Source organism: Telopea speciosissima, chromosome 11, assembly GCF_018873765.1.
Source record: "Telopea speciosissima isolate NSW1024214 ecotype Mountain lineage chromosome 11, Tspe_v1, whole genome shotgun sequence".
Classification (NCBI taxonomy): domain Eukaryota; kingdom Viridiplantae; phylum Streptophyta; class Magnoliopsida; order Proteales; family Proteaceae; genus Telopea; species Telopea speciosissima.
In genome coordinates this window covers 1376123-1387028 of record NC_057926.1, presented here as the reverse complement: position 1 = coordinate 1387028, position 10906 = coordinate 1376123, and the positions used below count along the sequence as shown (strand labels likewise).

Genomic DNA, 10906 nt, shown 5'->3' with positions numbered 1-10906 from the left:
ATGAACTTCGACAAGGTCCTCTCAGATTGCCAAACAGCCCCTCCCCCAAAATGATAATTGCTTTCATTTCTTTGGGTGCTTCCTTCCCTTTCTCCCACCCCCCAACCTATTGATGGTTGGCCTCGTCGAGCTTCCTAAAGCTCTCCTTGTTTTTAGCAATTTACGGAATGGTCCTTCCTATGAGTCTTGTTGCCACCCCTGACACAGTAGGAAGTCTGGTGGCTAGATCTCGTTCTAGCACTCACGACCCTCGAATCCTCAATGTAACAAAAACCCTAATTCTGACTAAGAAGAAGAGCAAACAAACTGATTTGATTCAAAACTTCAACATAATTTTATTTCGTCGAAACGACTCTTATTTAAGAAGGTCGAATTACAAAAGAAAAGGAAACCTAAATATAAACTAGGAAACAAAATAATATAAAAAAAAATAAAATAAGAAACTAATATCTTGAAATCATGCACAAATCTATGGAGGTTGCGTACATCCCTTAAGCAACGAATTTAGCTTTGATACGTCTTTCCATTACTAGCCAAAATTTGCATGATAATTACCGTAATTTTTATAAATATTTTGTGTCCCTACAAACCGTGTATCAATAAGACTAAAAACCAATATGTATTGGAACGATACAAGATCGATACTGATTGGCAATATAGACCATGCTGAGAAGAGGAAGAGATGAAAAAACCCAACAATAACAAAAACAACAAAATGCTTAATTTAAAGGCTTTAAAATAAGTGATGCCATCGAGTAGAGAACCCAAGCTAGTAAGGCAGCTGTCATTATAGTCTTTGCAGTCATCTTTCCTCCATCCTTCCTCAAAACCATAGCTTCATAAATTGGCCAACAATTTACCACCACAAAACTAGATATGAACAACTGCACAAATACTTCCCCTAAGTTCCCATATCTAAAAACTCCTACTAGTCCCTTCAAAAATGAAATCAAGTTGATTATGGCAGCTGTTGTTAGTGGTACAAACAAGGGTGATGCAACTCCAAACTCGAAAATACCTTGCTCATATCGCTTGCTTTGTTCTTCGTCGATGACTTTGCTGGTTACATTGAATCCAAATGTAGAGATGCCAATTGATTTAAGAAAATAAGCAAAGGATCCAAATAGGTAAGATGAGATTGCCCTTATCATCCACATTCTTTGATCGTTCCACCACCTTTGCATTGTTCCTCCTTCTAATAAGGAATCTAGTAGATCTTGTGCATAGGCTCCAAAGAAAAGGAACATATATAGATAGAACCAAGTGTTTGATACCTGTTCATTAGGTTTGTCATCCTCTTATCATGAAAATTCTTGATCAATATGTCTAAAATTATGGGAAAATTTGGTTGTAACTATAATTGGTGAAAAAAGTTTGTTAATTTTTTTTGGGGGGGCCTTTTAGTATAAAACACTTGCATTACATACCTCTGGAAACATGGAGACACCATTGATGAGAGAAAGCTGTGGAACAAAGGCATAGAATGTGACCGGAAAGGACCAAATGGGCAGAAATGAATAATAAGCATAGGAAAGGCCCATTAGTAAGCCCATCGATGGAATACCAAAGGTAACTGCACTGTACTTGGAGAAGACCACTTCTAATAAGCCCACAGACCACCTCTTGACCTGGCCTAGCACATCACTGAGGCTGATGGGTACATCCCCAAGGAAGGCTGCTCTTTCAGGATTGCAAAACACTGATTTCCAGCCCTCGCATTGCAGCTGATAACCCGTTAAGTAGTCCTCAACGAAGGATCCGTATCTGAACCCCATCTGCGCATTTTAGAAGAACAAACTCATTACCTTTAGATTGTGAGATCCACATGTCATGGACGGTGTGAGATTTAAGGAGAAAATACCCACGTGGGGAGAGGATCCTAACTCGAATAGCCATAACTTCATGCCCCAATTGGTTTGATTCTCGTAGTTGCAACTTGCCACATGGTGAGCCAATGTTAAAACTGTTTCAGACCGAACCGGCTTGTTCACGACATGATCCGGGTGTAATTCTTGGATCTCAGGGGATAATAGCAATGATGGCTGTCCAAAAAAAGATCGTCGATGGAAAAAACATCCTGTGCCAGCATAATTAGGACCGGCTAGCCCATCCATTCCTTGTGGATTAATTTGGAAGAAACGCTTTATTTTACCAGCGTAGATATCATGCTTGTTGATCCCAACGAAGAGTTGGAGGAATTGAACATAAGCTAGTTTTGACCTGAGTCCAGGATCCGAGAGATAGCATAGCACCCGAAGAGGAGTTTTCGGATCATTTGAGTACATATCACAGTCTAAGGTTAGAATAACTGGTGCATTTGTCATGGCAGCTGACACACGAAGCTTCAACACACACAGTAATTAGTAATTAAAATGAAGGAAGAAAGTTCTCCATTGGGGAGCGTATTGCCCATGCTCAGATACAGAGGGTGAAATGACCACCCCGGCCCCCAAGAAAGGCAGAAATCCAACCCTCCATAATGCCAATGTGAAAGCTCTCATTGGCCCTGCACGCATATTGCTATGCTCCCCCACAGAGAACACTGACCCTAAAATAATGAATTATAAATATTTCCTTTCATGCCAAGGTTCTGAGAGTTCAGATCTGTCCCTAAAATAATGAATTATAAATATTTCCTCCATGGGATGTGGGACCCCGCCTCTAGGGTGTGGGACCCACGCCCCATGGAGGGGTCAGATTTGTCCCCACCCTTCCCCATGTGGGTAGCTGATCCGGATTCAGGTTCTAATTCGGGTTTGGTCTGGGTAGAGCTATCCCAACCGACCTGAACCAATCCTGACACCCTACAAATTTTGATTATGAAGATAAAAAAGGATATCCATTAAAAGATGCTTACAAGGGCATTTAGGGCACACCAGCTTTAAAATGGTGTGGAGAGGCCTTGCTCTTCTGTCTGGAAACATAAACAAGGTTTGGCATTTCATGGCCCGTGATGTCCTTTTCTCTTCCATTCTCCATCAAAACCTGCATTTGAATTGTCAAGTAAGAACCTAATAATTAATCTTGCATTTACCACTGACCCCACAACATAGGATCCCTCTAAGACGAACCTGAATCACTGTCGTATGATCATGACGGGTAAATCCAGCCGTCCATTTGTCGAAGGTGTCACGCTCAAGTACACTGGCAATGTACTCATTCGGAACACGCCCTCTATCCATTGCAATCTCAACCTTAGCTTTAATGGTTTCATATATCATCTGCAACATTTTGTAACAACAAAGAAGCAATAATTCAATAACTATAAATACAGTAAGTAATACACCATAAATTTTAGTTATATTGTATTATATAGTTAGGAAATTCTTTTGCCTTGGTAAGAAGTTTAACAAGTTTATGATAGATTGAAATGCAGAATTCAAATGCAGTCCATTTGGGAAAAAAACAAAGGACAATTAGAAGAAGGTGTCAAGTTCTAAATACACCTACTGCTCGAGATGGCATTACATTCTAATCTTTTTAATTCATTGAAAAAAGGAAAAGAAAAACTGTTACAAACTTAGAATACCCCTTACAAAAACAAAAAAGGTTAAGAATTCCCATGACATCAATGTAGGACATCACACTAATAGGCATTTGGGAACAGGGTTTTAGTAATCGATATCGGGATTAGCTGATATCGATACCAATTTGGATTGTGGATCTTTTTCCTAAAAACGAGGAAGGGAAGTTTTCATGTATAGATGCATGAGAGGGGTGAAGATTAAGATGCGATGATTGGGAGTTCGAGTCCTCTGCACGTACCAATAGGTCAACGTTCATTTGAAAGCCAACCACCTATCCTAGTTTTGCCATTTACAAGGGGAGGAGGGGTTTCTATGGAAACAAAATTGTAATGTAATTGACTCGAAGATGTAGGTTCGCCTATTGGTACGTACAAATGATCCATTTTCTTGATTGGTGGGTGGTTGTCTTTGCGACTCCTTTATTGTGAGAAGAGGGACAAGACCACGCACACAACCTTTTGCAAAAAAAATATATATTTTCTATTTCTTTGGCGTTTGGGTCGATTTTGTTTTTCATTAAAGGCATATGTGGCATAATGGACAATGTGTTGGGCCTAGCGCAACATTGGCACCACCATCATGGGCCGGGTTCTGTGAGCCATATGGAATGTTGATGTGGTCATCTATAAGAGCCGGATAAAGAAGGGTTCCCCTTATTAGAGACTCTTAGATTTGTGGAGAACCGGAAAATTATACTCTCATTGTTTACAAATGGATGAAATAAAATTGATCCTTTGTGTGGGACCAAGGTTTTTGTAATTGGTATCGATCTCGATCGATATTGATTCGGGTCAATTTCTTTTACCTCTGTCTATACTGATCCAATGATACGAGATCAATTAAAAATTATATCAGTCTCCACTCTCCTCCAATATTGATACAAATCAACCGATCTGATTGATCCGATTCTGATAACTCAAACCAACCTACTTGAATCTCAGGTTTAACCACACAATTTGGATCGTCTATGGTGCAGCTGCCCGTAGCGGTCTGTACGGTATAGAATGGGTTGCCCATGTAATGATCGCATTACCCTTGCTCAGGTAAGGCGTTTGGGTAAGAGTATGACAGTCTTTGCACGTGCGGCTCAGTCTGCACCCCTCAAACCACTACAGGCAGCGCACTATAGAGGATTTGGATCCTTGACCACAAGAGATATGTTTTTGATGAGAAGAACTTTTTCGACCGTTTACCAAAAAAAAAAAAATTTTCGGCTCTTTTCCAAGAACTAATAATAAGTAAACTAAGAATTCTCTCCATTTCCCAATGATATATGCTTTTGTCAGAGACAGCGACGACTAAGCGTAATACGTCCAAGATTCAACGCATACTCAAATAAGGAGTTTGAGTTATAAAGGGTATAGCCAAGAGATGGGAAGCACAAGCAAAAGCATCTCTCCCTTATCCTCTCCTCCTCCTCCTCCTCTTCACACTCTTGAGCCCTTTCGTCGCACGTATTTAAACTGTGCATTTGCCTTACTCTACATGTGTGTGGATTCAGATCCTCTACTGCCAAGCTACCTGGCAGGACCGTGCTGCCTAGACACGGCAAGACGTGCGATGATCGCCTCACCCCTGCCCGAGCATCTTGCCCGAGTGGGGGTAAGATGGTCATTGCACGCCTTACCATGTCTAGGCAGTATGGTCTTGCCAGGCAGCTAGGCAGTACAGGATCCAAATTGCTCTTCTATCACCATTCACTCAGACTCCTCCAGTACTCCAACTCCTTCATCACCTTCTGCTTCTCCCTCACCTTTTTCTTTGTGATGTCGTTCTCGCCTTCATGTAGTTCACCACTCAATCCTTTCGGATGCATCCAGTACACCGCCGAGAGTTCCTGGAAAACCTCCTTCACTTTGTGAAGAAAAGTGTTTTTCCGGCGTTGGACATATTTATATGTACAACTGACCCATACAAAGAACCACCAATAAACATAGTTAACACTGTTCTATATGTTATGGCTTATGATTACTCGGTGGAGAAAACTTTGTCATAAATTATTTAACACCTTAAGTCATAAGAAATTCTCTCTAATATATAATATCTTTGTATATAATTTATACAAATATTTTGTTTCTGTCAACCCGTCAAATTGGAATCAAATCATACGAAATGACAAAAAAATAATATTATAAATTATTTAACATTTTAAATGATAAGAAAGTCTCTAATATATAAATATCATTGTATATAATTTGTAATTTATACAAATATTCTGTTTCTATCAGCCAATAAAATAGAATCAAACCATATTGAAGGAATTGGAGCGGCCAGCGAATTAGAGGTGATAATTATTCAACATATCCTATGAGTGGAGGAAAACTATGTCATAAATTATTTAACACCTTAAGTGATAAGAAAATCTCTCTAATGTATAATATCTTTGTATATAATTTATAATTTATACAAATATTCTGTTTTTGTCAACCCATCAAAATGAAATCAAACCATACTAAATGACAAAAAAATAATATTATAAATTATTTAACACTTTAAATAATAAGAAAATCTCTAGTATATAATATCTTTGTATATAATTTATACAAATATTCTGTTTCTGTCAGCCACCCAAAATGGAATAAAACCATATTAAATATTGAAAAAATACAAATAGTCATCCTAAACCCATTATAATATGCAAGTTCAATTTAAATTGAAGAGCAAGTGGTAATTAAAGAGAAACACATCAACGAGATCCAATAAAATAGTATCATACACAGAAGGACAAAGAGGGCATTATATGTTTAAAATTAACATAGAGTTAGACAAAAAAATGCTAGTGTATCCTACTCCAATGGTTCAAAAAACCTTTTTTTCCCCCTTAATTCTTCATGTGTCTAAAGATTTGCGAGAAGGTTATCAAAACAGAAGGAAAAAAAAAAAAAACCAATTAACAAAAAAGGACAATCTCTTCAGTCAAAAATTTCCAACTTAAAATAGTTAAAAATAAGGGAAAACTACGTTTACCACCTCTGTAGTTTGAAAAAATTACATCGATCCCCCTTAAAATTACCTCTACCCCCTCCAAAGGGGAGGTGGATGTAATTTTGAGGAGGATCGGTGTAAAATTTTCAATTGCAGGGGTTTTTTTTGTAATTTTCCCTAAAAATAAATAAACAAAGATATATATAGCAATCAATTCAAACTTGACAATATAAAACATACACATGTGAATTCAACAACCCTCAACAGAAAGATTTCATTGATAAGCTTTTTAATTAAAGAGACTTTTAATAAGAAAATTGTGTTTCACAAGATAATTAAATTAAGAGTAAACTTCATGTAAACCCCTGAACAGAAAGATATATATAGCAATTAAAATTGATAATATAAAACATACACATGTGAATTCAACAACCCTCAACAAAAAGATTTCATTGATACACTTTTAATTAAAGAGACTTTTAATAAGAAAATTGTGTTTCACAAGATAATTAAATTAAGAGTAAACTTCTTGTAAACCCCTTGAAGAGAAACATATATAAAGCAATTAAAATTGACAATATAAAACATACACATGTGAATTCAAAAACCCTCAACAAAAAGATTTCATTGATACGCTTTTTAATTAAAGAGACTTTTAATATGAAAATTGTGTTTCGCAAGATAATTAAATCAAGAGTAAACTTCTTGTAAACCCCCTGAACAGAAAGATATATATAGCAATCAAAGTTGACAATATAAAACATAAACATGAGAATTCAACAACCCTCAACAAAAAGATTTCATTGATACGTTTTTTAATTAAAGAGATTTTTAATAAGAAAATTGTGTTTCACAAGATAATTAAATTTTTTTTTTTTTGGTAAACCACAAGATAATTAAATTATGAGTAAACTTCTTGTAAACCCCCTGAACAGAAAGATATATATAGCAATCAAAGTTGACAATATAAATATAAACATGTGAATTCAACAACCCTCAACAGAAAGATTTCATTGATACGCTTTTTAATTAAAGAGACTTTTAATAAGAAAATTGTGTTTCACAAGATAATTAAATTAAGAGTAAATTTCTTGTAAACCGCCTAAGGTTTGTTCACCTATCATGTAGCCTCTAAATGTTTTAAAACCTTACTTACAGACCCAGATAATGGACGGACTACCCGTTTCGTTAGAGTCAACTAGTTAAATGATGATGCCAGCAGACCATAAATCACTTAATGACAAAAATACCCTTATCACCGTTGAGGGTATACCTTTTCCTCTTTACTCTTCTTTATCCTCTGCTAGCACCGGTATGCCATTTCCTTTCTCAGATTTCTCTGCTACAGAGAGATTCAGAGAAGGAGAAAGAGAAAAAAAAATTGGTTTTAGAAATTTCGGGTGTTCTTGTCGATGATTGTGAGCTAAAGAAAAGGGGTTTGAAGCCAAGATTCATTCGCCAGAACCGAACGGAAGAGTTCATCGATTTGGAATCCAACACTCGTTTGATTTGAACTTAGGGTGTGAGAACCCCTTTCCCTGGGTGAATCGGACACTAGGTTCCCCAGCCCCATTCGGCTTCCCCATCGTGAGCAGTAAGCCAGAAATCCCTTCGCACTGAGTGAGAGAGAGAGAGAGAGAGAGAGATAAGACGAAATGTTGAAAGTAGAGAACTTTACTTACCTTTACTTTTAATTCTCTTGAAAATTCATGGAGTCTCAATCATGAGAGAGAGAGAGAGAGAGAGAGAGAGAGAGAGAGAGAGAGAGAGATGAAAACATGGGAAGTCATCCCCCATGACTTTTCTCTTTTGCAATCAATCTCTCTCTCCAGTGTCAGGGTCGTAGACATGAAGGTGACCCCTCTTTCAAGAAAGAAAAAAAATATTGAGCTTCGGTGATGTATGGTTCCAAAGACATACAAACACAGTAAGTGATGAGTTTCAAAATTTGTTCTATCATTATGACTTTGTGTTCATCAAGACCATTCCATGAATGAAACGGATTTCATTTTCAGGTAAAAATCAGATCTGACTCTTGTACCGCCAAGCTCTGTTGCAGGTTTCCCGATTGAGATCCCAGCTTGCTGTTTGCAAGAACTACTACTTGGGTTTAATAGGGCTTGGGATTGCGACTATGCATCTGCAATTTCAGGCCAAACAGAGACCTGTCGTGGGAGTTCTCTCGATCTGAGTTGTTCTCCTTTTCGCTGGGTGTTGTTCGTGACTGAAGGTTGAAGAAGAAAGTCTCTTTCCACGATTCTTAACCCCTTTACTTTATTCTTTAGTTTTCCCATTATGCCCTCTCCTTTGATTCTTAACCCTTCATTAAAAAAAGGTAGCATTGTCTTTTAAAATAGTCTTTGTACTTTATTAAAGATGTACGAAGGCTATTTTGGTCTTTTAATTTGTTAAACTAACACCGTGAGGTTTATGGGTCTGTAAGTAAAGTTTTAAAAACCTTGGGATCTACATGAAATGTCAACAAACCTCAAGGGGTCTACAAGAAATTTACTCTTAAATTAATTAATTGTAAGGATGCGTTTTGTCAATAATTTTGTTACCTTCATCTTCGCAGTCTCAGTGCAACTGTGGGTGGACCTAAAATAAGCATCAGGGCACCTCTCCTCTATCCTGTGCTCCCTACAGAAAGGCAACCAGTGGCTCGCGAACTTGGCAGCTTCCATGAAAGCAAACAGTGTAAGCTCTGAACCTCCATCATCTGAAATGTAAATTGAGAGTTTCTCCACCAGGTAATCATAAGCCATCACCGATAGAGCAGTGTTAACTACGTTTATTGGGGGTTCTTTGTATGGGTCAGCTGTACATATAAATATGTCCAATGCCGGAAAATCACTTTTCTTCATAAAACGAAGGAGGTTTTCCGGGAACTCCCGGCGGCGGGTTGGACGCATCTGGAAGGATTGAGTGGTGAACCACATAAAGGCAAGGACGGCATCAAAGAGAAGAAAGGTGAGGGAGAAGCAGAAGGTGATGAAGGAGGTGGAGTGGAGGAGTTTGAGTGAATGGTGATAGAAGAGTGTTGTTATGGCACACGTGTAGAGTAATGCAAATGCACGGTTTAAATACGTGCGACGAAAGGTCTGAAGAGTGTGAAGAGGAGGAGGAGCAGGAGAGGATAAGGGAGAGGAGCTTTTGCTTGTGCTTCCCATCTCTTGGCTGCACCCTTTGTAACTCAAACTCCTTATTTATATGGATTTTTGTTTGACACACGTGTGTGTTGTGTGGATCTATTCATGTTGAACTGTTGCACACGTGTGAGAAGGGACCTATCCTAACTTGAGAGGATCTTGGTTCAGTTTCCTTTTAATATAGAAAAGTCTTGAAGAGACTGAAAAAGGATATATAGGTTTGAACAGTAAGTCAGGGAGTTCGATTCGATCTGATTGTGGAAAGTGATAAAGAAGGATGTGTTGGTTCTTTTTCGAAACCAATGGATTGATAAAAGGATCTTGCTGGTTCTTTTTGCCAAATTTCAAGGTTTTAATATAAGAGATGCCATTGAGTAAAGAATCCAAGCTAGTAAGGAAAATGTCACTACAGTCTTTGCGGACATCTTTCCTCCATCCTTTGTCAAAGCTATATAGCTTTATAAATTGGTCAGCAATTTACCACCACAAAACTAGATATGAACAACTGCACAAATACTTCCCCTAAGTTTCCATCTTTGAAAACTCCTGCTAATCCCTTTAGAAATGAGATCAAGTTGATTATGACAATTGTTGTATGTGGTACAAACAATGGTGATGCAACTTCGAACTCAAAAATACCTTGCTCATATCGCTTACTTTGTTCTTCATGGATCACTTTGCTGGTCACATTGAATCCAAATGTAGAGATGCCAATTGATTTAAGAAAGTAATCTATGGATCCCAATAGGTAAGGTGAGATTGCCCTTATCATCCACATTCTTTGATTGTTCCACCACTTTTGAATTGTTCCTCCTGCTAGTAAGAAATCTTGTAGATCTTGTGCATAGGCTACCAAGAAAAGGAACATGTACAGATAGAACCATGAGTGTGATAACTGTTCATCAGGTTCTCATTCTCTTTAGAGTGTATCATAAAAATTCTTGGCCTATATGTTTTCACTATATATATATATATATATATTGGTAAGACTTATTTATATAATTAAGCTAATAAAATTATGGGAAAATCTTGTAAGATGTGACCAAGGTTACTGGAAATAAAGTCGTAACCTTACTGTTTTTGCCATTTTAGTATAACGCTTTTGTTTTTCAATGAGTAAATCTTGTCATTTCACAATCATACGAAGAAATGCGCAACTTTTAATAACGACATAAATCATAAATCACTTTAAAATTATTTTGAAAATCATTTTTTACCCCAACTAATTAAATAAGTTTTGGGAATAAATAACGGGCAATCAAAAGTAGGTTACAACTTCTCACTTCACCATTTTGGTGACAACAA

At 37.4% G+C, this 10906-nt stretch overlaps 1 pseudogene; it reads right to left on the bottom strand.

The window, feature by feature from the left end:
- Nucleotides 1–719: 719 nt before the first annotated feature.
- LOC122646160 lies at nucleotides 720–9622 on the bottom strand (annotated as a pseudogene).
- Between the last annotated feature and the right edge of the window lie 1284 nt (nucleotides 9623–10906).